Source organism: Ahaetulla prasina, chromosome 6, assembly GCF_028640845.1.
Source record: "Ahaetulla prasina isolate Xishuangbanna chromosome 6, ASM2864084v1, whole genome shotgun sequence".
Lineage (NCBI taxonomy): Eukaryota > Metazoa > Chordata > Lepidosauria > Squamata > Colubridae > Ahaetulla > Ahaetulla prasina.
Genome location: NC_080544.1, coordinates 81,149,423 through 81,171,849, shown reverse-complemented (window position 1 = coordinate 81,171,849; position 22,427 = coordinate 81,149,423). Strand labels below are relative to the sequence as shown.

At 39.2% G+C, this 22,427-nt stretch overlaps 1 long non-coding RNA gene across 1 annotated transcript in view; it reads right to left on the bottom strand.

Annotated features, from left to right (window-relative positions):
- The window catches only part of LOC131201019 (uncharacterized), a 28,427-nt gene extending 8,202 nt beyond the window's left edge, over positions 1 to 20,225 (bottom strand). The window contains exons 1-3 of the long non-coding RNA XR_009155766.1: positions 19,952 to 20,225; positions 9,014 to 9,211; positions 2,638 to 2,730 (exon numbers count right to left, since the gene is read on the bottom strand). This is a non-coding gene — a long non-coding RNA (uncharacterized LOC131201019). The remainder of the gene's footprint in view (positions 1 to 2,637; positions 2,731 to 9,013; positions 9,212 to 19,951) is intronic.
- Positions 20,226 to 22,427: the final 2,202 nt, after the last annotated feature.

Genomic DNA, 22,427 nt, shown 5'->3' with positions numbered 1-22,427 from the left:
GTATCTCCACTGAAGAAGTACCTGCAGAACGTATTAAAATTCTTCCAATAAGCAATTTACAGAGAATCATTTATTAAAATTTTCAGCATTGCTAATGGAAAAATCTTGAATAAAAAATATTAAATGGCTATTTTGTGACTCAAGTGGAACATGTCATCAGGGTAAACCTAAACAAGTTAGGATATCTTTTAAATCTTTCAGAATCTGAGTTGAAAATACTTTTTTTTTCAATTTGAGCAAGTCTTTTTTGAAGTGAAACCATGTGTTCACTAGATATGCCACAACATTTAAATTCTAATCGATTTTTGCCATCCATGATGTGAATTTCTCTTGTAAGGTCAAGAAGACCAGGAAACTCTCAAAGAAAATGAGTTTCAACCCAAATTTCAAGCACCAAAGCTACATATGAGTCTCTGTGGAAGTGAAACTGAATTTCTGTCTTAGCAAGGGGTTGAGAACACACTGGGAACTCACAGCAAGGTCCTTAAACATTTACATTTGATGGCTTACAGAACAGCCAAATTATGGTAATTATATATCTGGGTGCCATAAGCCAAAAGGCTCATGACCTTTACTCTATAGATTTTTATTGCAGCTGGGGACATGATTATTATTACCATTATGATTTGCATAACACAGAATAGTATTTGCAGCATTATATGTCCAAGCCCTTCTAGTAGTTGCAACATTATATGAACATTCCTTAATTGTTCATTTTTAATAGCAATGCTTGAAAAAAGACTCCACTCTTTGAATGTGTTGGGCTGATCATTGCAGATATCATCAATTTTCCAGAGTGGTGGGAAGTTGCAGGTCTTTTGGAGAACATATTAAAATCAAAATCAAATATTTTTGATTTTGCCATGTTTTGATGACTAGACTTTTCTCTCTACAGGATGCTTGTAGAAAACATCTGAAGCCCACTTGAGCTGTAGAGAAAAAGGCTATCTCTTATGCATGCAAAAGAATTGAAATAGGTTCATTGGAAGGCATTGGAATTGAAATTCCACTTCAGACCAAACCAGGGAACTTATTGGAGTTGAAAAAGGATAAATGACAAGGTGTATTTTTGTTTCATTCCTTTTCACTTAGGAATTAGAGAGGGAGAACCACAACAGAGTTGCATAGAATTATTTTCATGAGATTTGATGAAAAGAAGGACTACAGGAGACATGATAGCAGTGTTCCAATATCTCAGGGGCTGCCACAAAGAAGAGGGAATCAAGCTATTTTCCAAAGCACCTGAGGGTAGGACAAGAAGCAATGGGTGGAAACTAATCAACTTAGAACTAAGAAATTTCCGGTCAGTTAGAACAATTAATCAGTGGGACAACTTTCCTCCAGAAGTTATAAATGCTCCAACACTGGAAGTTTTTAAGAAGAGATTAGATAACCATTTGTCTGAAATGATATTCAGCTGAAATGATATTCAGCTAAATCCGCGGCTGACCATCGGTGGCGAGTCATTGGCCCCGATGGAGGGGGTGCGCAACTTAGGCGTCCTCCTGGACGAACGGCTGTCTTTGGAAGATCATTTGACGGCCGTCTCCAGGAGAGCGTTTTACCAGGTTCGCCTGGTGCGCCAGTTGCGCCCCTTTCTGGACCGGGATGCCCTGTGCACAGTCACCCACGCACTCGTGACATCTCGCCTGGATTACTGCAATGCTCTCTACATGGGGCTCCCCTTGAAGGGCATCCGGAGGCTGCAGTTAGTCCAGAATGCGGCTGCGCGGGTGATAGAGGGAGCCCTCGTGGCTCCGTATAACACCATCCTGCGCAGACTTCACTGGCTACCTGTGGCCTTCCGGGTGCGCTTCAAGGTTTTGGTGACCACCTTTAAAGCGCTCCATGGCATAGGGCCGGGTTATCTACGGGACCGCCTACTGCTACCGAATACCTCTCACCGACCCGTGCGCTCTCACAGAGAGGGACTCCTCAGGGTGCCGTCAGCGAGGCAATGTTGCCTGGCGACGCCCAGGAAGGGCCTTCTGTGGGGGCTCCCACCCTCTGGAATGAACTGCCCCAGGACTTCGTCAGCTTCCGGACCTTGGACCTTCCGCCGCGAGCTTAAAACATACCTATTTAACTGCGCAGGACTGAGTTAGTTTTTAGTTTGTGGGTTTTAACTTGGGTTTTAATTTTTTATATTTTTAATTACTAGGCTTTTGAATAAGTTTTTTAATTGTTTTTAGAATTGTATTTATTGCTTTTAAATGCCTGTAAACCGCCCTGAGTCCTTTGGGAGATAGGGCGGTATATAAATATAAACAATAAATAAATAAATAAATAAATAAATATAGGGTTTCCTGCCTAAGCAGGGGGTTGAACTAGAAGATCTCCAAGGTTCCTTCCAACTTTGTTATTCTATTCTATTTTATGACCAAGATGAGACAATCCTAACTGATGAAGATTCAACAGGCAATTTCCCCTATAGCCTTTTTCTAAGAATCAGACTCAAACCTGCCATTAAATCAGTAAAGCACACATAACATTTGACCTAAGAGGAAGACATGCCTTTTTTTTGTTATATGATGAAGAACCAGACATTGATCAAATGTAGACAGTTCTTCCCTAATCTGGATTGCTCCTTTGCCAAAACAATTTACTAGGAAAATACCTGGCATATAGTTTACTTACTGTGCTTGACAAGCATATTTGGCAGCATTCAGATGGGACACTCTCATTCCTTACATAACAAGACAGTGATGCATCTGCTCTGATCTTTCAGATCTGAAATGAGACTACTTTGTATGAACAAGAATCGCATGACAGAAAGAAACCCGGATACACCCCTGATGCCACTGAGCTGTGTAAATGGGAAAAACTATACCTGCAGTTCTACTTTTATAAATACAACATCCAAGTGCTTGGGGGCCCTGATATTTAAAAGTGGGGGGGGGAGACACTGGGGGCCCTAAAGAATAATGTGACTCTTTGTCAGTAGTTGAAACTTAGCTTGTCAAGTCAGTGGCAAGATGAAAAGGGAAAAGGTTGTCTATATTTACATGACATGTGAACTATTAACATAGCCAATTATATTAAATCTGGTGAGCCCAGTCTATGAGCCCAGTCTATGTGGTTAATTTATGATTAAGTATCTTCTGCCAGCCCTAGCAATTGAGTTCATTGAATAAAACATAATTAGGTAACAATGGAGAGTTAATTCTATTATTTGGGCGATGGATTCGGAAGAGTGTACCTTCTTCACAACTGAGAATGACAAATGTTAGCAAGCCACTTCCCCTTTCACTTGGCGACAAGGAATCGCACTAGCCATGACTCTAGAACAAAAGGAAGCAATGCTGATTTTATAGATCCTATAAACCCTGTACCAGAGGTTGTAAACCACATAAAGACATACATGCAAACCCATACAGACACACACAAGCATGCATATCCAAACAAACACACTGGTTGTTGTTGTTTTTAAACTTTGCCTGCTGTGCAATATTAGCTGTAGATATAATCATTTCTATGCAAGGGTTCCTAAGGGCTAATAATTATTAATTTTTTACAATAATTTTATTAAAGTTTACAAATACAATGAAAATCTAATAGAATCTAAAGAAAATATTAAAAGAAAAGTGAAAAAGAAATGGGGAAAAAAGATAAGAAAAAATATATATAAATGACTTCCCCGTCCTCCTTCCAGGCATTGTATAAGCAATTTGGATGACCTAACACCTTCCCTCATTCTTTAATTTTAACAAATCTCTTCTTTCCCTATTTCATAGTTTATCAATAATCATACTCCAAAAAAAGATCAGTCCTAATCAACAAAAATCTATTTAAAAATTAAGTCAAGGCTTCTTCCTAGGTAAAAAAAAAAAGTTGAGAAAGGCTGCTCTGGACCTTGAGTATGGACCACAGGCAGTGGCAGCAATGAACTGCAGCATGTCAGCTTCTATGGATTTATTTGCCTTTAGATCTTCATCAGGGATGATCAGTTTTTTGGGAAATACAATATAGGTAGTCCTCGACTTATTACCCTAATTGAGCCCAGAATTTCTGTTGCTAAGCGAGACATTTGTTAAGTGAATTTTGCCCCATTTTACAGCCTTCCTTGAGTCACTGCAGTTGTTAAGTTAGTAACACGGTTTTTAAGTGATTCTGACTTTCCCATTGAATTTGCTTGTCGCAAAAGGAGATCACATGACCCTGGGACATTGCGACCGTCCATAAATATGAGTCAGCGGCCAAGCATCTGAATTTTGATTTTGATCACATGGCCATGGAGTTGTTGTCAAGGTCATAAGTACAAAAAATGGTCATAGGTCACTTTTTTCCAGTGCTGTTGTAACTTCGAACCATCATTAAATGAACTGTTATAAAACAAGGACTATCTCTACACACATTTGCAAGACGTTCCTGGAAGCCATAGGCATTGGGATCCTGGTGCAAAGTGTGTAGAACTTCATTTCATCCTTGAACAGGGGTAGGACTTTCTAGAAGGGTTGGGATGATCTGAACAAGTTCTTGTTGCCAAAATGCTACGTATTGTGGTGATACATTTCCTAAACATGGTCAAACAAGAAAAAAAAGAAAAAAAGAAAAAGTGGGATGCAGAGATGCACAACTCTGATTTAAATTATGTGGGGTCAGGATTTGAGGCAACAGGGGTTAACAGTCACATTAATTTTATGGATTATTCCATAAAACAGTGACATCTTTATTCAGACTTATATGGAGCCAGAAAAACCAGGTTTCTGTAATTAATAGCTGTGAAGTGTTGATGCAAAATGCAAACCATTTTTCCAGAGTCACTTTTGAAATATGTACAACCCTAGGATTTGCAGATACTATAAAATGAACAATAAATATTGTACAAGCAAATGCTGTTTCTTCAAAATAAATCCTGTTAATTGCAGTGGAGTTTTCTTACTTTCATATAAATGTACATGGGATTACAACATACCAGTGTAGACTTTGTTTGGTTCACTGGGGATGAGCTGCAGATAATATTGTTATCAGATAATTTTATATCTCATAACAAAAGGGATCTGATTCCAACTGTTCAAATTATGAAAATTTGCAGAATGTAAAGGGAACAATCCAATTTATCTGAATCCAGTGAGACCTACTCCTAACTAAATGTACAGAAGACTTCAGCCTGTTTTAAAATGTGTTCCATCAAAAATAATAGGACTTGCTTTCAAACAAATATTGATGTGTTGGGTATCAACCTGTTTCTTAAAAACATAATAAAAATAGCTTGTAGGTCTGTCTTGGACTGCTTTCCAGGATGGGTCTTCTCTGCCTTTGTGAAGAATTGATTCAGCTGTAAAGTAATAAGCCAACCCAGATATGTAAGCAATACTATTGTATCCTGCCATTCTGCCATGTCAATGTAGCAACTACTTAATTATATTTTACTGGAGCAATAAATAAAAGTTAAATGCTCTTCCCTCCAAATATCAAGAGGCATGTATACATCTGTATAAATAATATGTCATTTCCAATTTATTTCCATGTAATAGGGTTGCAAGTGTCCAATTTGTAGCCTCAGTGCACAACTGCGATAAGGTCAGGCCCTGAAAAATTGTCATCGTATTAGCCCAGTTTCCATACAACCTTGTAAAAATGACTCTTTAGTCAACATGTGCTCTATCATGCAAGAAGTATGGCACGCCAAATGATTTAATTCAGTTGAGGTTTATATAAAAATGTCTCACTTGTGGCACTGAAATGTCTCCATCTTCTTTTGTGGGTATTTTTTAAACCTAGTGCTATGTTTGTTTTTAATGAAGATAAAAATATACATTGAAAACTTTAATATTCTCACTGGAATTCAAGTGCGGCAGTTTAGACAATGTGCTCTTGTAACTAAATAGCACTGGAGAAGATGAGTAATTCCTTAGGATGGTGTTTGGAAAACAAGCCAGTAATCCTGAAGTGTCCTAGCTTCTTTCTTTATAAAAATGTTTGGTGTTTGGGTTTTCCAGTAATTAATTGAGCTGAATGTTTTGGAGCAACTTGTAAAAATAAGCTTGTTGGGTTATAAAGAGGAGTGTTTGAACACTTACTAAGTAGTACTATTAATTCTAAAAAGTAATGGGCTTAAAACATTCTTCTTTTACAAGTTTTGTCTTAATGTGTATAACAATTCACCACTCATTATCCAAAGCCTTTACAGAGCATATACTATAATAATGGCTTCATAGAAAGAAGATATTATAATAAATACTGTGTAGCTGGAAAAAATGGTAACAAATGGTAGCCCATAAAACAGGGATGTCAAACTGGAAGCCCATGGGCTGAATGCGTCAGGTGCAGGCCATGCCCACCTCAGCTCCACGAAGGGAAAACCGTCACAAAACGTCACATGACGGCAACATGACATCACAAGTTTGACACTGATGCCCTAGAATCTTCTTTTTTAAAAAAACTAACATGCTTCATTTTCACATAGGATTGAACACTGGGGGTTGGAATCAAGTACTATATGTGAAATGGGTCCTAAAAGAAATTTAAATGACAGGTAGCATGAATTACACTTAATTAATGTAAGGCAGGATAGTGTTTCTCAACCTCAGCAACTTTAAGCTGTATGGTCTTTACCTCAACAATGCTGCTTGAGGAATTCTGGGAATTGAAGTCCATACAGCTTATAGTTGCTGAGGTTGAGAAATATTCGCATCTCAATAATCCGTGATTTGCTGTGACTTCCTGTTGAGCCTGATTTGGTGTGCTGGTTTTGCTACATAATTTTGCATTGCTTAGTTTTTTGTATACTACAGCATATTATTACACCCTATTTCAATCAATCAAGTTTTTTCCCCCCAGTGGCTCTATTACTGTATATTTGAATAGCAAGAGAATGAGAACAATGTTCTGGTCTACCATTTTAAAATTTTCTCAGTTGAATCCTGGATTCTGGTTGTGTTGGCTGGAAATGCTTATATTGCCAACCCATATGGAGAATGCTAGGTCAGGAACTACTGTTTTTAAGAGCCATCAAAGCCTGAATAAAGCTTCTTTCTTCATCCCCCATTATTATTTTTAATAGCAGGAACTTAAGAAGCTATTGTAATATACTAGAAACATGTTGCATGGAAGTCATACATTAATTATTTCATATAATTATATTAATTAGTTTTAATAATTTGGTGCCTATAAATCTGTATCTCTCAGCAAAATTATATAATACAGAAAAGTAATTGTTTTTTTCATTACTAGTGGAGTTTCTATATAAACAAAAATATAATTGTGTTTTTAACTTATTTTTAAATTAAGCGGTTCTTCAGTCACCTTCGGAAGCCATGAGAATTAAGGATCAGTTGGGGAAAAAATAAGAGATGACTATTTAACCTTGTTGAGACTTTAACAGCTTATGCTGATTTAGAGGTATGACCAGAATTAAGGAAAAATATATGATGACATTTCTAAAAAATCTTGTCCTTTTTTTGTATCTGTTTTATTTATTTACTAGATTTATTCTGATTGCATTATATAGAATTCTTGAAAATTTAACAATTATATAAAAACATTAATGTATATTTTTATAATGACCATATTTACACATCTGGTCATGTTGGACCTGTTTGTCCCTTGCTGCATAATTTTTACCCTAGAGTCCAATTTTCACTGTATTATGGGATACAGCAAAATAGGTGAATTGCTTTCAGTGGAGTTTTTATAGAGAGCAGTCAAATATCTTAGTTGCAATCTGTCCCATATATAGCAAACTGAACACTCCTGGAAAAATGGACCAATGCAGCAAGATCTGTGATGTTTAGAAGAAGAAATATATATGATATTAATCTAAAATGAATGAAGCATGCTCATTAACAATTAACCTGCATTTCAACAATCAACACCAATTTCAGGAAACTCTTCAAAATTTTTCTCTGATGATGAGAAGGAGGGGAAAAGCGGGGGACAGGGAGAAGGAGTTCATTTTATCGTTTCTAGTCTTTCTGGATTCAGATGTAATTCTTTCTCCTTCTGCTCACAACCTCCAAACGTTCAATCAAATGCTTTAGAAGTTTTTACTCACTCATTCACACAATGAGTTGTTGTGAAAGTGTGCACACCCTCTTATAAGTAAGGATATGCCTATGTTCAGAATTAACCAATCACATTCAAATTGATGCTAAATAGTAGTTAGTACGTACCTACCACCAATTAAAGCAGGGGTCTCTAACCTTTGCAACTTTAAGACTTGTGGACTTCAATGCACAGAGTTCCTCAGCCAGCTTTGTTGGAGACCCCTGAATTAAGGTGACTTTGATCAAGCCCACATAAAGTTCAGCTGTTCTACTAAGATTTTTTTCCTGACATTTACTCAGTTGTCTCTTACAGCAAAAGCCATGGTCTGAAAAGATCTTATAAAGCAACAAATGGATCTCATTGTTGGATGTTATCCATCAGAAGGGTACAAAAACATTTCCAAGGCACTGGACATACCATGGAACAAAGTAAAGACAGTCATCATCAAGTGGAAAAATATGGCACAACAGTGACATTACCAAGAACTCTGTCCCTCCAAAATTGATGGGAGAAATAAGAAGAAAACTGGTCTGAGAGGCTGCCAAGAGGCCTACAGCAACATTAAAGGAGATGTAGGCATTTCTTGCAAATGCTGGGTTGTGTACTACATTTGACAAAAAATCTCTCATATTTTTCATATGTTTGGCTGTGGAGTAGGGTGGCAAGGTGGAAGTCTTACAAAGAAAACATCTGAGCCTGGCTACATTTTTGCAAAAACCTACATCAAGTCTGACAAAAGCACTGGGAAAATTGAACTTTTGGGCCATCATTCAAGCATTATTTTTGGTGCAAAAACAACACTATGTATCACCAAAAGTAACCATACCCACAGTGAAGCACTTGTGATGGCAGCATTATGCTTTGGGACTGCTTTTCTTCAGCTAGAAATGTGGTTTTAGTCAAGGTGGAGGGAATTTTGAACAGTTCCAACTATCAGTCGATATTGGCAAAATCAGATATCTGCTAAAATGCTGAAGGTGGAAAAGAATTTCACCTTTCAAAATTACAATGGTCGAAAGCATACCTTCAAATTAACAAAAGAATGGCTTCATCAGAAGAATACCAAAGTTTTGGAATGGCCCAGCTGGAGCCCAGATCCGAATCCAATTGAAAATCTGTGGGGTGTCCTGAAGAAGGCTGTATATAGGAGATGTCCTCACAATCTGACAGATTCAGAGCAGTTTTCCAAGGAAGAGTGGACAATGATGTGTCATGCTGACTCCTACTCCAAAAGACAAAGGATTAGTCTAAGGATGCGCTCACTTATGCAATCACATTAATGCAGGGGTCTCTAACCTTGGTCCCTTTAAGACTTGTGGACTTCAACAAAGCTGGCTGAAGAACTCTGGGAGTTGAAGTCCACAAGTCTTAAGGGGACCAAGGTTGGAGATCTCTGCATTAATGTACTTTTTTTTTATTGTACCCACCCTAAAAGATTTCAGTTTGTTTTCCAGTTGAATTATTCAGCTTATCAATTATATTAAAGGCAGAAAAAAATCTGAAGGGACTTATCTTGGCCTGATTTTTTTTATATCTCAAAAACCTGGCATCTTAACAGGTGTGTGTAGACTTTTTATATCCACTGTATTCCAAAAAAATAATTCCTTTAAAAAATATAGGCCAGAACTTTCAGAGTTTTTTTAATTAAATGTTTGTTTCTGATGTTTTTTAAATTGTAACAACTTTGGTGGCACAGTGATTAGAATGCAGTATTGCAGGCGGACTCTGCCCAGTGCCCACAGTCTGGAGTTTGATCCTGATGGGCGTAAGATTGACTCAGCCTTCCATCCTTATGAGGTTGATAAAACAAGGACTCAGTTTGCTGGGGGCAATATGCTGACTCTGTAAACTGCTCAAAGAGTGCTGTAAAGCACTACAGAGCAGTATAGAAGTCTAACTGGTATTGCTATTAAAATTATAATCACAGAAATGGTCTTTTTTTAAAAAAAATACAGTTCTCTCTCTCTCTCTCTCTCTCTCTCTCTCTCTCTCTCTCTCTCTCTCTCTGTGTGTGTGTGTGTGTGTGTGTGTGTGTGTTAATGTGATCTCTCACTTAACAATACAAGGACAATATATGAAACATTGTGGGGCACAATCCCTAAGCTAAAAGCCCATCTAAGATTTGCAGTGATACAAGATTTCCCCTCATTATGATTTCTTGTATGTGGCAAAAAATTCTGGCTATCTGATTTTTTTATATCTCAAAAACCTGGCATCTTAACAGGTGTGTGTAGACTTTTTATATCCACTGTATTCCAAATAAATAATTCCTTTAAAAAATATAGGCCAGAACTTTCAGAGTTTTTTTAATTAAATGTTTGTTTCTGATGTTTTTTAAATTGTAACAACTTTGGTGGCACAGTGATTAGAATGCAGTATTGCAGGCGGACTCTGCCCAGTGCCCACAGTCTGGAGTTTGATCCTGATGGGCGTAAGATTGACTCAGCCTTCCATCCTTATGAGGTTGATAAAACAAGGACTCAGTTTGCTGGGGGCAATATGCTGACTCTGTAAACTGCTCAAAGAGTGCTGTAAAGCACTACAGAGCAGTATAGAAGTCTAACTGGTATTGCTATTAAAATTATAATCACAGAAATGGTCTTTTTTAAAAAAAAATACAGTTCTCTCTCTCTCTCTCTCTCTCTCTCTCTCTCTCTCTCTCTCTCTCTCTCTCTCTGTGTGTGTGTGTGTGTGTGTGTGTGTGTGTGTGTGTGTGTTAATGTGATCTCTCACTTAACAATACAAGGACAATATATGAAACATTGTGGGGCACAATCCCTAAGCTAAAAGCCCATCTAAGATTTGCAGTGATACAAGATTTCCCCTCATTATGATTTCTTGTATGTGGCAAAAAATTCTGGCTATCTGATAGATAAATGTTTTAAAGAAATCAAACCTTTGCATTATGAAGAAGTTTCAAATGCTTCAACATAACATGAAACATTGTTGAATTATTCTGATTGTTTAGTCTCTTTTTATATGTTGGGGTTAACATCTTAGTAGAAAATGTATGTTGTCTTAAATTAGAAAATACCCTTGCTAGTCTTCCAGTTCTTTGTACACAAAATGTTTTCTTGTAGGAAATCATATATCACAATGGCTTGTTCATGTATTTAATGGAGCTATTGTTGTATAAATTGGAATTAGGCTGCATTTATCTCAAGAAATAAGTATCTGCCCCTATGGAATTACATAACAACCAATAGCTTAAGCAAGGTTCAGCAATTAATCCTATTGAATGGAATCTGGCCAGAGGTATATAGTAATCAAATATTTGTTCAAAAAAACTAGCAAAAACAATTGAAAATTAATCATGTTATGCATAGATTATTGTAAAATTCATTTTGACGGTATTTAATTTCCTGTATTCTTAAAGATTAGCAAGGCTCCAATCATTCTTCCATGATTTTTTTCATCACATAATAAGTAACTAAATATGGGGAAGTTTCCCTATCTTATGCCAGAGGCAAAAATGAAACAATATTGTATGCTTTTGTAAAATATCCACTAACAAATTTTCATATTCCCTCAAAACATCACTTTACCTTCTGTGCATCTTCAGAATTCTAGTATTATTCCAAAGTCTGGCACAATAGGAAGAATTAAAGCACTAAATGAGTGCCCTTCCCCCCCCCAATAATTTAAGAAGAGTTAGTTTTATTTCAGTTCAATGAACTGCAGTGAAATAAAGTAAGTTATGTCTTGAGCTTTCAGTGAAGAATTTAACTGCTTTATGTAGAACTTGGAAATAAGGATTTTAAATTCTGAGCTGGAAAACCAATCTGTTTTATTTATTTGTTGTTTACTTATTACACTGCAATATTTTCCTCTGGTCCTTATCTATACTGCTGCTTTTTCACCTCTGCCTGACTCCATGCTGGCTCATAGCTTTACAGAACATTTCTCCTGCACTTAAAGCATATCCTGCATCTGCCTATGTTGAGTGATTGAGGGACTGGGTTGTCATTCAATGCTTACGTGATTAGTTTGGTTTCTATCATCTCTGCTTGTTGTTATGATTGTGAGAATCACACAAATATACACGGTATTTATGCACCACAGTGACACCTATTAATAAATGGAAGCTTTATTTTTATTAATATTTTCAGCAGTGCTTTTTGACAGACAAATAAATTAGGATGTACCTAAGGAACCTGGGCAACTGCATAAAAATGGGATGAGACATAACCTCAAACATTGGGAGTAGTGTCTACAGAAAGGTTTTCTGGTACTTTTACTCAAGGCAAAGCACTTTGCTTTGTTTCTGAGTAGGAAGATATAAGACTGGGGAAATATCGCTCCTTGGTGCATTGATGCATGATGTGCCCCAGCTCTGTTTCTCTTTTTATTTATATTTATCGGCTTTTTTGTCCTTTATAAGATCACTTTATAAGATGACAAGAAAGAAAAAGAGGCACAAGCAATAAAGAAGCAAAGTGTGGAATGTAGCAGCAGCAGACAGAATCTTCTGGTCACAACATGGCAATCTAAATTTTTCTCTAAACCTGTACGGTTTCCAGGATAATAGTTTTACATAAACGCTAAGTATGTGAGACTTTCATGGCAGAATATATTGCTAATCACAGGCATATTGCATATACTCTAAATAACCACTTATTGTGCAAGACAAACTTTAAAGTACTATCTGTTGAGTCTTGAAAAAAAGAAAAAAGTCTTTTCCTGAGAGCCCCAGAAAGAAGCATGTGTGTTCCATCATGTAAACCCAAAAAATTGTCAAGCTTTCTTTTAAATTATTAGGAGGAAACATGGGAAAAACGCTGCACAAAGGTGTTACAGAAAGCATTTCAGTCTTCTCCTACATTTCCCTTTGAAGTGCCATAAATATTATTTTCAAAGCAAGAGAAGAATGGGCTTTTGAACTGATTTGAGGATGAACTAATAATAAGGATGTTGGAAAAGGGACATTCCAAAACTTGGTGTGCAGTCCGTGATTGTCAATGAGGTTCTGAGAAACTACTTTATTAAATCGGATGGTTAAATGGTGCTGTGAACAGCTGCACACCATGTTGTCACAACCCTTTTTGTAAATCTTCATACATTTACCATGCCATATGCTGAAGCAATAGAATCTAATAGTTATATTATTTCCTTATTTTTATTTTCCTTGGAACAACCATCTTGGACCTCTCTAAAATACAGCATGGTGTGTTAGAAATAACAGAAGGTGTTTTTAGTATTTATAGTTGTACACCAAGCATAGATCCAGGGTTGCCATAATTGCAAGCTATCAAACAGTTTACACAGTCTTTATTCGAAAGATGGTATCATTTGTGTACACCTATTTAGAGAAATTGCACTGCATGGTTTAAAAGACATCATTGCAGGAAGAAAATAGATAAAAAAATGAAAAACATATCGAAACACATGCAAATATGCTCTATACACCAGATTGTTTATATTCTTTCAATTCATTCCCATAAATTCTGCATACAACCTGCTTTCTACTATAGAATTTGCCTTCCTTAAACTCTTTACTTTTTATAATTACCTTTTTCATTCTTTTCTCTACATATATTATACTGCCCCTTAATAAAAATATTTGCTCTTTTACTCCCATACAAGTTTTTCAAAGGAAGAGAAGAGAAGAGAAGAGAAGAGAAGAGAAGAGAAGAGAAGAGAAGAGAAGAGGTCCACATTCTGCATATCTGAAAAAAAATTGACTTCTAATAGACTTCCAGCCTGTTAAATGCCTATGTGGGTATATATACCTATTCAAGTAAATCCATTGGGGAAAATTGGGGGGGGGCTATATACATTGTGTATCTTCCATAAATTCCTTCATTCCATAATTTTTTAGCAATTATTATGGCACCTATGGTTAAGGCTATCGATTATAAAGCCTCTTATATAAGTATTTGGTGTTTAAAAGTACAATCCATAAATAACAATCTTTAAGGATTATTGGTTTTATTTATCCTGATATGCCATTAAGGTATCAATATCTATTAATAGTTACTAATTGTAAATAATAAATGATCCTCCAAAGGGGCTTGACCTTGATTATGTTTACTTATAAAGAAGTGCAATTGATACTGATGCAACTTGCTTCCAACCAGAATAAACACTGTTTTTTTTCCTTCCTTCCTGACATTGAACCCCATTGTTTTCTACATAATATTCTATAATAATCTACATAGATGGCTTAATTTTAGCCATGGCACAATACCAACTTACCATATTTAAACTTGTTCCTGACAGTGGAGTTAAAGCACAGCAGATTCTGTATTGGACAAAGACCCATGAATAACATCATAGAAATATCAATACACAGGATCCAAGATATGCCTGTGTGTTTGTGCGTGTATCTAGACAGATATGCAGACAGACAGAAGGATAGATATCTATAAATGTGTATATATATAGAGAGAGAGTGGCTTAGACATATATTTTAAATTCACTATTGTTATTACAACAAGAAATAAAATTGTGCCTGTACTGATGTCATAATCCAAAATGTACAGAGAAAAGAATCTTAATGTGTATATTTTATTACTGTAAAACATACACAGTAAGATACCAGTGAAATCAGTGATATTCCAATATTTTATTCCTTTACTTATGCCCTTTGTCAAAAGTAATTGTGAGATGATCCATGGATATATATTTTTAAAATAAAAACTATTATTGCCTTTTATACCCCTTCAGTGTCATTCTGAGAAAATGTTGTTCAAATCAGTGAGACAAGGGATATTTTAAGATTATAAGAAATGAAAACACCATAAATACTATCAAAGTACTTTGAAATTAATTACAGAATTTGACTTTATGACATTAAAAAGAAAATCATAAGCATTTTTGAATGGAAATGATTTTGTCGTAAATACATCAAATGCATGTTGTTAATTATTTGGCTTTGGCAACCTTTCATTCATTCTGTTAAATTCTTTTTAAAAGAAGATAGGTAAATGACTTTTCATTTGTTGATAATGGCAGTAAAATGTTACTATAAAGACTTTATGTTTCTTCATGTCTTAATTCTTTTATAACTGTGTTAGTAGGTTTTTTTTAAAAAAATACAAAAATATGAAAGATTATTCAAGTATTGGTTGTAGAATTGTTTTCACAATAATTATTTAAGTGTTACTTTGGCGTCTTAGAATCATAAAGATGTTGACTAAAGAGTATGAGTAGGGGTTGTTTCTCAGTAAACAGCAATTCAATAGTTCTTCCAAGTTAGAATTAAGAACATTTGCTAATGGAGATATATTTAATATTCATTACAGTCACTTCCCATTTCCCATGTAGAGGAGACAATTATATGTCTTAATTGAAATGTTTGGAACTGAAAATCATCTCAACATCATTATAAAGTACATATATTTATCCCAGGACAACTCCCCCCTCTCTCCCTCCCTCTCCCTCCCTCTCTCTCTCTCTCTTTATATATATATAAAGTTTGTTGGTACATTACCAATGACTGCCGAATTGCAGTCTAAACGCTCAATTCAAGGGAAATATAAGAATCATCAAAAGCATTTCTGTATTCCTGAATTCATTTTACCAGCATCTGTGATTTATTATCTGACCTAGAGCACAATAAAGCAACAGGAATGTCCCAACTGAGGATAAGAAAGATGGATGGAAGTATTCTATGCATAGAACCCCAGTACAAATAATACGTGCGTGAGAGGAAGGAAAAGAACTTGTCTATTGCTCCTCTTAGCTATCCCAATCCATGAACCAGTTGATTCAAAGGATATACAAGGGATTTCCCTAAGTCGATGGAAACACACCTTCAAATGTATCTACTATTCGGCCTTTTATGCCTTGCAGTCAGGAACATTCAGCGATAGATAAGCGAGAGCAAAGAAAAGCCAGGAGAACTGATTAAATAGGAAGAATGCTGGTTCAGACAGGCTAAGCTGACTGGTCTAACATTTCGTGGGGACAGTGACATCAATGTTGCATCAGATCCATAACTTCACACAATACTTTCTTCCAGTTTCCAGATATAAACAATAGAATTAACTAATAGGATTAGTTCTGAATTATAGGATGACCAGTGTTCCTTATAATGGTTGTCTCCAATAAAAGGAGAAAAAGAAAGAGAAGCAGGAAGAAAGGAAGTTGATCTTCCAATAAATACACAACCCCTTTTTTTTCCCCTCCCCGATCCTAATTTTAATAGGCAAAAGAAATTGATACAATCGACATGAAATTTGTCAATGAATATGCGGTTAGAAGATATTGCTTATACCCACAAAGAGACACATACTTAATTTTTCCAATTCCCACCCATTTAATGAACCTTTTGCTCTAAGTCTGGACATAGCATACCAATAGGGCGATAGTCCTGCCTTGGGATACGAACTTCTGCCTTACACCAAGCATGCTAAAACGGTGATAAGGAGTGGGAGGAGGGAAAGAGAGAGAGAAGTAAACAGCCTTTTTAAAAAGCATTTTATGCTGAGCGATTTTGCTTTCCATAAACTGTGTGTTCCAGACAAGAAAAGAAAAATGTAGGCATGATTAATTAACTAAATGTTCTAGAGATAACAAAGCAGCCTAAAAAATGACAGACTGCAGAATGCAGATAGGACAGGAAGGATTTATAATCAGCTTTAATGTGAATTTTTGCAATTAAAACCTGGTTGGAAACAGTTTAACTTATTTAAACAGTTTAATTTATTTACAGCCGATGCCTCTTTGCTGGATATTATCAGTCAGAACTCAGTTTTTGAAACAAAAGTTGTCCTATTAACACTTTAAACTTGCCACGATTTCTCCCATTCTGAAAGGTTGGTATGTTTACCCTTCTCGTGTAAAAGTAACACACTGGTTTATTAAGATGGGAGATGTTTTGTCTGCTAAATTTAGCTCTGATCAAACTATATGATCTTTTGAATGCAAACCTTTATATTTGGCAAATTTCAGACAAGAAAAGGGTTGTGAGAAGGACTGATAGCACCGGCAGCCTAGCCAGATATTTGGGGTTTGTTCTAAATACAGTACAAATATTTTTGGAAGATCTGTATCCCCATCCGAATCCCACGTCCGCCCGCGGGAGTGCAGTACAATCGACAGGGGAGCCCCGCTTCTAACTGCCCCCCCCCCAGAAAGAATTCAGTCTCATTGATGGCAATGGGATTCGAACTCCTCCAGGCACAGATTCGATTCAGACTGACATCCTATCGATTCCAAGCCTATTTAAAACTAGCTACGGGATCCCATTGGGAAAAAAAAGATTGGGGGCATCGAGCCCTATTAAGCCCTATTTCATGATGGGACTTGCCAGCCTTGAGACGCTTTTTCCAACAGGCTAAATTAGGCTTTTTCTTGAAAGCAAGTTACTCTGACTCGTGTTGGAAATTAAATGCCAAGGCGAGTCATCGGAAGACAGCCACGGGGACCAAATCTCCATTGAGCAAAGGAAAGCCAAGGTCTGCTAAAGCAAACCCGTTAAGTGCTGTTAAGATTGCCCTTCTCGCTGGTCTCTTAAATACATTTTCTTGGACCTACACCGTTTTCATTCGCCTTTCCTTTGGAATGGCCGTCTTTCAGAGACACAACCACATCCGGTTTGTTTTGGTTAAAACAGTGCAACGAAGGAAGGGAAGGGATCAATAAGGGCAGACCTTCCAAAACTTTCACGGGAGGCCCCGCTCTCATTTCACACAGGACAGAAAATCCAAAACTGCTTTAGAGGAGATTCTTAGGAAAGGACGTTAGGTGCGTCGGGTCGTCCTTCGCCCTTCGGTTAATCCTGCTGGGTCCTGAAACCACCCATAGTACCAAAGTTCTTGGGGTATAAGCGGTTCATGAAGGGGCTGGGGTGGAACGGATCGACACCACCCCTTCTCGGGAAAGAGTGGGTGGATAATATATATATTAGACGGGTGATGTTCCTTTCCAAATAGGAAGGTGTATTCACCTTCCTATTTGGAAAGGAATAGGAATTTGGTCAAGGGGATAAACTTTTGGCATCCCACAAATTGTCTGGTCCTCGTAGATAGTTCGCCCGCCTACAGCATCCCTTCTTCCGCCTTTCTTACTTACAGAAGAGCCTCTATTCGCAATTCCAAGAGACCTGAGCCTTGTGCAACGTTGCTTAAGGCGTGAGTCTCACCGACGTGAGCCTGGGAGGAAAAGCACTGCTCGTTAAATGTGAGGAAAGCATAGACTTGATGGAAACTTGTGTTCTGGCTCCAGAGAGAAACTTGACCATGGGAACCGGAGAAACTAAGAAGTGAATACCTCTTAGTCAAAATGCTGGGGGGGAGTGGGGGTGGAAGGGGGGGGGCTCCTATTGAAAGCAACCGTGCAGGGACTGACCTATTGTAGAACTTGTCAGTGCTGGCCCGATTTCATTAAGTAATTTCCTAGGGTTGAACAGGGTTTAGGGGGCAGGTATGCGTGAAGACGTGAGGGAGGCATCCTCTGCAACCCCACTGCCATATTCTAGCCTTATGTCCAGCATTCACACTTCAGACCGTGGGAAGCCTTGGAAGCCGCGTCACTTTCAACAGCTTCACATTTTACATAATACCCCTCCTGCGTAACAGACATGCGTACCAGGACTTTGGTAAACTTATAAGGACCGTCTCACAAACGCCGGTAAAGTTTTAGAAACCCCCAAACCAATCGGAAGGAGAAAGGAGCCAGGATTGGTGTTTGCTTTGAAAGCGAAATGGCACCTTTTCCTCCGATTTTAGCGTTCCCTTCTAGCCAAAGCTCTTTTGTTATATAATCCTGGGCGCTGTAGATTCAGATCCACGCTGGAAAAAGTTTTCGAGAAATGCGTAAGGTTGTCACTCCCTCCACCTCAGAAAGTCGCACTGCTTGTTAGCACCCGCTTTCACGCGCTTGTTTTCGTGCTTCGAAAACCTAAGCTACTGTTGCCGTAACTTCCCCTCCCCCTGCCGAAAAGTGAGAATAAAGCTAAAGCTTTCGAAGAACGGGAAGTGCCGCTGAACTTGAAGGCGCCACGCGGCTGCTGTTCTCGCTCTGTAGCCCGGAGGAATCATCTTTCTTCCCCCTTGTGACTATCAGGGAGATCCCGAGAAGCTGTTCCGATTCCCTTGAACTTTGCTGGACTTCCAGACCTGGAGAGCTCAGCCTCGGGCGAATGTCAAGGGACTTCGTCGAACACCACCAAAATTCAGCTAATTTTAATTCCTCCACCCCTCATTTGCAAAGTGTCTTCCACCCAGGGGTGTCAGCCAAAGGTCAACTCTACGCAGCGGTTGGGTTCACTTCCCCATACATCCTAGAAGGGGCGGCGCGGGGGGGGGAGGGTGGTAGACAAGGTGAAATTCAAATCAGGCTTACCCTTAAATGCCTATAAATTTCAGTCAGGCTTATTGTTTAATATCAGCTATGCGGTCGGAAACCATTTATGACAATAATGTAAAACTGCGCCTCGGGCTGCGAAATGCGAAGTGAAGACTGTGTTGTAAATGCTTGTTAAAAAGTTGTAAGGGTTTGTTTCCGCCATAATAATTATTAAACTTATGGGTTGTCTTCGAGGGAGCTTTTGACCTGAGATTTCAAATCACCCCGCAATGCTAACCCAATGATATATCAGAGCCTCCCGTGGCTGGCGGCTGCCTGTTTTATATAAGGGACGAACCGTTGCAAACAGCAAAATATGAAGGTAAGGCAAACCAAGCGCTCGGCTCTCCTCGACGCGGACGTTAAACAGCCGCCGAGATCGCAACAGCGGCGGCCGAGTTGCCAACCGGCTTCAGGGTTGCGTGTCCCGAAGTCCGACCCAGCCAACAAATAGCGACCGTGCTGATTTCTATTGAGATTTCAGACGCCACCATAGTTAAGCTCGGGAGCTGCTTGACGCGAAACGACACGGGTGCTGGGCAGGCTCTGTTCGATATCAAAACACACGCGCACGCACGCACACAAACCACCCACACTTCTACGAGGTATACGCAACGCAGCCAGCTCGGCGGCGGCACCATCTTTGCAAATGGACCGGCGTCCCACTTACCAAAACTGGAGGTGTTGTAGGTTTTCGGCAAAAGCCTGCCAGTGGGATTGAGGAGTGAAGGAAAAGTTGGACGGGGAATGTCCCCCCCCTTTTTTTTTTTTTAAAGAAGCTAGGAGGAAGTGAGAGCACAGCGCTGCCTTGCTCTTTCTGGCCGCCGCCACCGGAACAATGATCTGAGAGTTAAGAGAGCAAGACCGTGCCAGATCTATAGACAGAGAGCGAAGGAGCGGGAGCGGGAGAGAGATGGGGGAGATTAAAAACTCAGGGCCAAATCTCTGTTCCACATTCCCTCCAGCTAACCAAAAGGGTTAATGCTGGGGGCGGGTTGGTTGGTTGGTTGGTTTGGAGGGCAAACGAGCGAAGGAAAGACGGAAATAACCCCTGACAATAAAGTAGCATTTTGTGTAGACAAAATCTTTCCAAACTCTCCGATACGTTGGGTGTATTTGTGGCGAGCTGGGTGGATTTTGTTTAATTTTGCTTTTTAACTTTTAATTTATTCCCTAAGAAAACGAGAGAGAGACGCTTATTCGAATAAACTGGCCCACCAACGGGGAGGTGGGGGAGTGTGCAAACCCTCCAAGGGGCTTGTGGGGTGGCTTTCCCGTATTTGTACGTGCGTGACTCAACCTGTTGCCCAGTCTTTTAAAAAAAAATGTTTTCTTCTCAAGGAAATGATCTCTAAGCCGCTTTTTTTTTTTTTTTGAAAAAAAAATTCACCTGGGAAAGTGGAGCTGAGGATAAACAGCAGCTCCGTAAGTGCAAATAAAGGATGCGGGCTGGCAGTAGTATTTAGAGCACGCAGGGATTGTAAACAAAGTCGGAAAGGAAAGAGGATCAACAATGGTGGAGCCGGATGTTTTTCTCGCCCACCTTTTGAACGAAATAAATCTGTCGGAGGCTGACCGGTCACGTGATCAAGGGGTGGGGGTGGGAGAAATGTGAAAGCGCGCGCGCGCCTCTGCGTTTCATTCCGCTTTTCAAAAGTCACCAATCTTCCTTCAGCGAAATAATATATTATATGCTCGCCAGATTGTAGGGCTATAATCAATCTGTTAGGAGATGCACTTTAAAAAGGGGAAAGAAAGAAAAAAAAAAGCCCACGCCATGAATTTTTTTTTTCCATTTCTTCAACACGATATTTAAAGAAGAGAAAGTGATTCGTTTAAGTTAAGATCCAATAATCACACAAATCTTTTACGTAGAAACCTCGCTTTAGCGCCTCTTTTTACGTTTAGGAGGCGGGTGGGGGGGGAAGTTCCAGGACGCCAAACGGAAAGCTAGTAGTCAGAAAGGAGTGTGTTTGTGTGGTTTTATTCGAGAAGGAAAAAATAATCTAGAATTTCTAGATAGCGACTGATTATTTGCCATAAAAGAAGAGTGGGGGGAAGGGGGGAGAGGAGAAAGACTGGGCATTCCCCAGCCGTGGTTAAACCTTGTAAAAGAAAGTTGGGTCTCGCCTCAGGGCCCTATTCACAATGCTGAAGGCGAAGCACCAGTCTGAGAACTACGAGAAAGTGAAACAACCCTGAGAAACAGCTCTCCAGTCTGTGCCCTCTTATGACTTAAGTGGATTTCGGTGTAGGCTGAAATCCAAAACCTTTTTTTTTCCCCCTGAGTTGTGAGGTTGCTAAACATAGCCGTGTCCGAGGCGGGTAACCTGCAGGGCGATTTCCTGCTCCTAGCAAAAGCTAGAAAACAGGATTGCATTACCATCGCCCGTACACCGCGATGTGTTAACCCGTCAGAAAGCACGCAACCCTTTTTTCTGTCGTCCTAACGGCGTTTGCTGTCGTATTTCCTTTCTCTACACACACCCCCCCCCCGAGGATTTCCAAAATCTCTTCGATCGAGAGATCTCTGGCTCCCTTCTAGAGTTCCACATTCGGGATGCCTGTCCTAGTTTGCCCAAGTTTCTCTTGCCATTCAGACGACAAGGGTAAGGAGACACAGGGAGGGGGGGAGGGTGCTGGAGCTGGTCGCCTGCATGGAAGCAAGTCGAGGCAAAGGGATTAAGATTCGGGAAGGTCTCGGTTTCTCCTGCGTGTTTTGCCAGTCTAAGACCTCGGAAAGCTATTTGACGGAGCAGACCTATAAAAAGCCTTTACAATACCGAAGGGCCCGCGTTGAAAGACCGCTTCAGTTATATAGCAGGAGAAAGGAGGTGAGGAGATCAAAGCGGAGGCAGTCTGGCAGACAAACCAAAAGCGAAGCCCTCGAAGAGATCCCTTCCGGGCCTAATGTATGGATCTTCCTAATGCAATGGAAATCATTGGCTAACCGAAGGGAGGGAAACACGCGAAGCCCGAACCAGCTTCGTCCTAACGAGCTGCTTGAGAACCGCTCTGCTGCTGCTGCTGTCATCGTAGGGAGCCTCGTCTTTCCCCCACCCCGCTCCCGCCTCCCCGCCACTTGGCGTTGTTTGCTATGAGCCCGCAAGGTTTGCTGAACCTTCTGCTGAGCCTTGTTTGCCGTA